General features: G+C 35.8%; 1 pseudogene; it reads right to left on the bottom strand.

Annotated features, from left to right (window-relative positions):
• Positions 1 to 1,712: 1,712 nt before the first annotated feature.
• On the bottom strand, positions 1,713 to 4,614 carry LOC119638326 (annotated as a pseudogene).
• Positions 4,615 to 6,756: the final 2,142 nt, after the last annotated feature.

Here is a 6,756-nt window from a genome sequence, read left to right on the forward strand (position 1 = left end):
TTTTTTTTTTGTTTAGTATGAAGTTTTAAGTTAATCTATTCTTTCTATATTTTAATATTCTACGTATCTATCTGATTTTTATATGTCTATACTTTTTTTTTTGTATTCGTTCTGTTCATATTTATAAAAATTTTTTTTTGATATATATATTTTTTAATTTTGGGTGGGATGAATGCCTTTTTTTGTTTGGTTGACACGGAACTGCTGTCTATGAATGCGGTCCTTCATTACGTCCTGGTAATCAATAGTGTTGACGTCGTCGCCAAAAAATAGTGGATGGGCGTGTTCGAAGTCCAAGGGGGTGAAGGAGGATGTGCCGTGTTCTGCCTCGAAAGCTAGAGTGTTGTGCTCGGGTGGGACCATTGTGTGGGCGTATAGAAGGTGTGTAATATTAAATACTTCGTATGTTGGCAGGATCAGAACTTGGTAGAATCGTGTTGGGAAAAAAAATTTTTACTGCCGCAGATCGGACGCAGGATCCCCATGTACAGAAATTAGTAAGTTTACTGCAACAGAGTGTAGTGAGGATAGAATTTTGCAGTTGTTGGAGGATTCCCTATGTATCCTTCCCTGGTAAGGATACTTTTGGTAGGATGAGGTGGAAGTTGTTTTCCTACTCTGCTCGGCTTCATTAGTGCCAAGTCTGTCCGACTCTTAAGATGCCAATAAGTCTCGGCAAAAGACGGTTCTTCAAATTTAAGCTTAGGCGGATTGAACGCCTTATATTTTACCAGCGAGTTAAACGCCTTGCCTTATTGCTTTCTCCTTCTATTTGGCTGCTAGACAAAGTTTCCGTACTCCCACCAATAAGTGTCACTTTTTATAAAATATGAGACTGAGTTTTAAAAGAAATGCCAAATGTTTTTATAGTTTTGTCAGTTCAAAAAGCAGCTTGCCGTCACATATGCATCTTGGTGATATGGAACTTTGTTACAAACAATCGTACACTCATCCAAATGAGTATTAGCTAGTTGAAGTTCTATTAAAATGAAAAAAAGTTAGTTGAACTTCCATCAACGTTTTGCGGATGTTGATAGCTAGACCTATTATATTGAGAATTACGACATTTCTTCCAATATTTTCTCGAAATTCTCGAACTCTGAAGTTTTTAACTCCCTATGTAGACAAATATTTTCCTGTCTCCTATCATTTCGTCTCCCAGTTACAACTATTACAGAAATTCAGACACAAGTCCTCTTGTTTGACTTGAGAGGACTACGATTAGATACCAATACAATATTATCTCCCTATGACCAACATTTACTTTTAACCCATTCACTTACTCGTCAAATCAGAAGGTTGGTTCTTGGAATAGAGTTTTTATTGAAACTTATTCAAAATGATATTTGGTCATCAGTCAGCTTGATTTTAATATTCCCACAAGAATCTCAAGAAATTTCATCCCTCGCTTCGCTTGTTGCAGTATAGGAGTAATTATGAACTCTTTTCTCCCTTAATGTAATGACTTTTGTTATCTATTTTCGGTGGACGATTCAAACCATTATGTGAAGTCCGCTTTGCTTAATTTACTCCTCGTTCATATAATTCGTCTTAGGACGAATCTTTGACTCCCGTGGTTTCATTTTTTCCAACACACCTACATTTTGTTTTTCTAGGATGATATGATTATCTAAAGCTCCTTTTCCACATCCTGATAGAGAATGAATCGTTCGTTTGACCATTTACGTGGTTTACCATCTAATCCTAACTGCTTAATTGATGATATTATTAGTGCCAGACATTTGCAAATCAACTAAAGCTCGCGTCGTTGGTGGGGATTGAGGAGACGGTCCATCTTTTATAACAGAATCCGCAACACGATGCATAATTTCCAAAGCTTTACGTAAATATTCTTTGATATTGGGCTCATTTAACAAATCTTCCGAGAGCATACTTTTCCATCCCGTATACCAATTGGATATTTCTACATAATTGGCAGATTGATTCAGTCACAGAACTACAACTTGCATCCATCTAGGAAAGAAGGGTTTATCTAGCATGCGAGCCATTTGCGCAGTTAATATTAATACATGCTATTCCCACACTTTCTAAAATATGTAATAAAAATATTTGAAACATGTAATCAAAATTTATTGCTAAACATACCCAAATCTTGTTGCAGAGGATTGATATTGATTGAGTTTAAAACCATTAGCAATTTCGGTATTATGCGTTGCATTAAAAAAACCTCCATTTCCTGCGAATCAAAAGCTCCTTTCCAAGGTGTGAGCATAGCCCGAGCTGAACGATCTTGCGAAATTAAAGCTTGCAAAGCATTACCTAACTTGTCGCGTATAGTCGGATAGATAAACTCTTCTATTTTATGTCCTAATATAGAATTCCATGGTAAAATCCATATATGTATGGGTGCTGTATCAGTCAAAGGATCACAAAATTTTACGCTGACATGCAAACGCGGCAGCACTGATTGCTCCAATACGGAGTCTAAGATCCAGGAAGGAAACAATGGAGCCCAATAATCTAATAAAGCAGCCATTGTTTGATGATTTTTTGGCTACCAATGTTCAGCACAAGTCCGAAATGAAGGTATTACACCTGCCCCGATCAACGAGGAATACGGATCAAATATATTAGTACGCGCCAAAGACTGGGAGTCAGCGGAAGTCTCCAAAATAGCTGGCCATTTTTTAATTAGATCCACATGCAAAGTGGGATTTTCTAAAGGTTGCCATTCTTTTAAAGCACGGGGCTACTACGCCCACAGCTAAATCCTCTAAACAGAATTCCTTATATTCGGCTGCATGTTTTTGCTGCAATTCTATAAATATTTGCTCGGCACGTTGCAAGGTTAATTTAATTTTGCTTGAGGTTAGCTCATTAGCCAGAGCTAAAGCTTTTTCTAAAGTGTCAATATGGTCTTCTTCCAATCTTACAATCAATTGCTTTCTCTTCCATTCTAAAGCGATAAAGCGCTCAGATGCGCTATGCTCGGCTGAGTCTAAAGGTATAATACACACGTATTGACTATTAAAGACAAATTATTCATTAATTCCGGAAGAGCAAAGTCTCCCGAAGTGTTGGTGGTTTTTTTCTGAGCGTTATGAGTAAGATCATAAAGTAATTGAGACAGTCACTCTACGTTATTAAAACAATGTGGGTTGCACTCCTATAGAAAGACCACAAAATTTTAGTTCTTTTTCTTGTTAGTGAAGTGCAGTTGTGAAGATTTTGTTATTTGCAATTTTTTATAAATTATAAGGATCAAAGATTTTTATAAGAACCAATGAATAGAAGGGTCAAATCGCGTGTATCGTCTGTCAATTTTTTTTACTCATTACCCCGGATGAATTCCCCGTGACGTCTGGCGTACCTCAAGGTAGCCACTTCGGACCCATTTTATTTAATTTATACAATGATTTGACCTCCGTGATTAAATTCAGCTAGATCTTAATGTATGCTGATGTTGTGAAACTGTTTTCTTTCTTTTCCGTAGAATCGCAGTCACAGCATCTTCACAGCGATTTGAATAATTTGCTTGCATGGTGCTCTTTCAATCTTCTGAAACTAAATCTAAATAAATGTGAGAACATTTCTTTCTCAAGAAGGAAGTCGTTCAGTACTCAATATTTCATTGATTCGCATAAGTTGGAGGACGTCGATTCGTTTACAAATTTGGGCGTTCTATTTAACCATAGATTACGTTTTAACTTGCATATTGAGCTCTCGTTAAGCGAAGCTAGGTCCGCGCTTGGTTTTATAAAATGGTGGTCCAAAGGGCTTGATGATCCCTACATTAAGAAAAGGCTTTACATGTGTTTAGTTAGACCCATACTCGAATATGCCTCTGTTTTATGGTCTCCTTCATATAGGTGCTATGTAGATTCAATTGAATCTGTTCAAAAGCAATTCTTGCTGTTTGCCCTTAGGAATTTGGGTTGGGACCCGATTGCCCCTCTTCCAGCCTATGAAAATAGGTTGCTTCTGTTATCCTTACCGTCACTGGAGAAACGTAGATTTGTTCTTGGGGTTTCCTTCGTAATCATATTAATAAATGGTACAATTGACTCGCCTGCATTACTTCGTGAGATAGGCTTTAATGTCCCTAATCGCTTCTCTAGCCACTTCATCTTGATAAAGGTTAGTCAATGCAAATATAATTACGAACTGTTTAATCCGCTCAGAGTTGTTTGCAAGAATCTAAATGACGTCTATTACTTATTAACGGACTCTCTAAAGTCCATTAAAGCAATATGCTTAATACGCGCGTGTGGCTCTAAATCCACTAGTATCTTTATTTAATTTTTTTTTTTTTGATTCATCGTATTATTATTATTGGATACTAATTGTAACTCATCACCTTCAGCTTCAACGGTCTCATTGATTTCTATGATAGCTTCGACCACTTTTTGTTGTTCGCCCGCTTCACCGTTCGTTTGTTTGAAGTAGTCTGGCTATCATGATCTGCCTGTCTGTCAGTTGCACCATCTCTTCTTTTTCCATTAACCACCGCTTTCCTTGTCTCTCCCTGTTCTTGAGTGAAGCTCCTCGCCTCTTCAAAAGGGATTTCTAGGGCAGTTACTACAGACGGGCTACTCTGGCTAAGCGTTCTTGAATACGTCGTTGACGATGAATGAATTCGGGAATCTTATCCATGTCGCTTTCTCTGGGAGTTCTTTCAATTGTTTTAGTTCTTCTTAGCAATACTTTGCTTTGCTCATATTCTTAGAGAAATAATGCTGGCGTCGTTTTGCTGGACAATTCTGACGTGTTGATCACAGATCCTCCTATATCGTCATTCATTGAACTTATTCTAAGGTTAGTTTCGCTTTTCGCACTTCTCCCCTTCTTTGGAAGGTCAATTTTACTGCAGTTTATCGGTTTTACATAACGTTGTACAGTAAAATATGGTTAATCATTAGCTTTGCCAAACCAACTGACTTTGATAATATTAAATAAGAATAATTTTCGACCTTAATTCGTTTGTCAAAGCATTAAAAAAATATTAAGTTGGAAAATCATGACATATTGTGAATTTATGTTGGCATATAAACATCTTGTAACATTTATTATAGACGAAAGGAAAAATTACTACATTTTAAAAAGTATTCAAATAAAATATATGTAGAAACAAATAAATTAGCAGCATTTGATACGTAAGTAATCTTAATTTGTATCGTTTGTATTATGAACAAAAATGCCACAAAGAGAAAGCCGAGAAGGAGAGAGAGGAGACAACGAAAGAAGTCAATGAGATTAATGATCACTTAATTGCGTGCTTATATAAAATGAAAATTAGGAACGTCAACATTTTCCAACAAATAACATCAAACATTAAAGATGTTATTATATTTAGATATTATTTATTTTTCGTGTTTTTCTTAAACGAAGTTCTGCTGGTCTAGTGTCTACACGTATACAAATATCGAATTCCCTGCCTCATATGTGTGTACCTATTTACATATATTAAAGTTTAGAAGCCTACATAACCCTTGTCTTGTGTATGAAACGTTAATAATGACATAAATATAAATAAAACTGTTGAACATACACGCCTATAGCAACATGTTCTGCCTATAGCAAGCTTACTCTTCCAGTAGCATACATAAAATTCAACTACAAAAAATAAAAGTTAAATTTACGGCTAGGAGGAATAGTGCAACAAGTCACTCAAGATTCATATTTACTGCTCAATTGAAACAAATATTTCAGAATTTTCGATGTAAACTACAACGGTATTTTCATTTTTTACTTTTATACTTACAAAGCAAAGATGTCGGTGTGGTGATTCCGTCATCGCATTTGAATCGCCCATATGGACAGAAATGTGATCACTAAATAAACCGTTTAAGGTTGAAATAGACGTCTTCTAGACTTGAGGAATTTGTCCCAAGAGAAAAATTCGAAGCATTCTGTTAGTGGTAACTTAAAGAACTACAAGTAAATATACCTCAAACAAGGTTGTTTTTGATGATGGAGTTTCCATATGTCAATAATAAGCCCATAAGTCATTCCTGACAACGCACTTTTGCTTGTGTTTGTATGCTGTAGTATTTTGTAAAGGTGTTACTATAAATACCACTGATGTAGAATATTCTAAACTGTATTATAGTTAATTGTTTATCTTATCGTGCTTTCATTAATTTCTACTTATTTTAAACGTCCTCAATTACGTATTTATTTTGTTACACACTAGTCTTACATTTCACGTGAGTTTTAATTGCGCCTTTGAAATTTGACGAAACAGAATCATATAGGATAATTGACTAAGAAGCTTCAAGTGCACTCTTAGTTAAGTTAAGTTAATTGAAATACGACATACGCGCATCCCACAGACTTTAAATAGCTCAATATTGAGAAGAAGTGATTGATACATATCATTTAAGTTCCCGCAAACAGCTCTAAACGGATTGTACAGCTCATAATTATATTTACGTTGACTAAGCCTTATAAAGATAAAGTTTGTAGAGATGCGATTCGGGAAATTAAAGTTTATCTCATCAAGTAATGTGGGCGAATCGGTAGTGCAGTTTATTTACTTACTTAAAAAGGAAACACCAAAAATAAATCTGTGTTTCTCAAGCAAGGCCAACAGAAGCAATCTATTTTCATAAATAGTTTCCCAAACCTTTTCAAGTGAGTGGTTATTTCACAAATAACTAAATAATAGACAACCATAAGACATAGTGGCCCCGGGGCCGCCTGATAAAAACTCAAATAGATTTCATTTAGCAGACGTATCCCCCCAAAGAAAAAAATTAAAAATTCCGACTTTCCGGTGTTGCCAACCAGTAGCAT

The sequence above is a fragment of the Glossina fuscipes genome, unplaced genomic scaffold (assembly GCF_014805625.2).
Source record: "Glossina fuscipes isolate IAEA_lab_2018 unplaced genomic scaffold, Yale_Gfus_2 87, whole genome shotgun sequence".
In the NCBI taxonomy this organism is placed as follows: domain Eukaryota; kingdom Metazoa; phylum Arthropoda; class Insecta; order Diptera; family Glossinidae; genus Glossina; species Glossina fuscipes.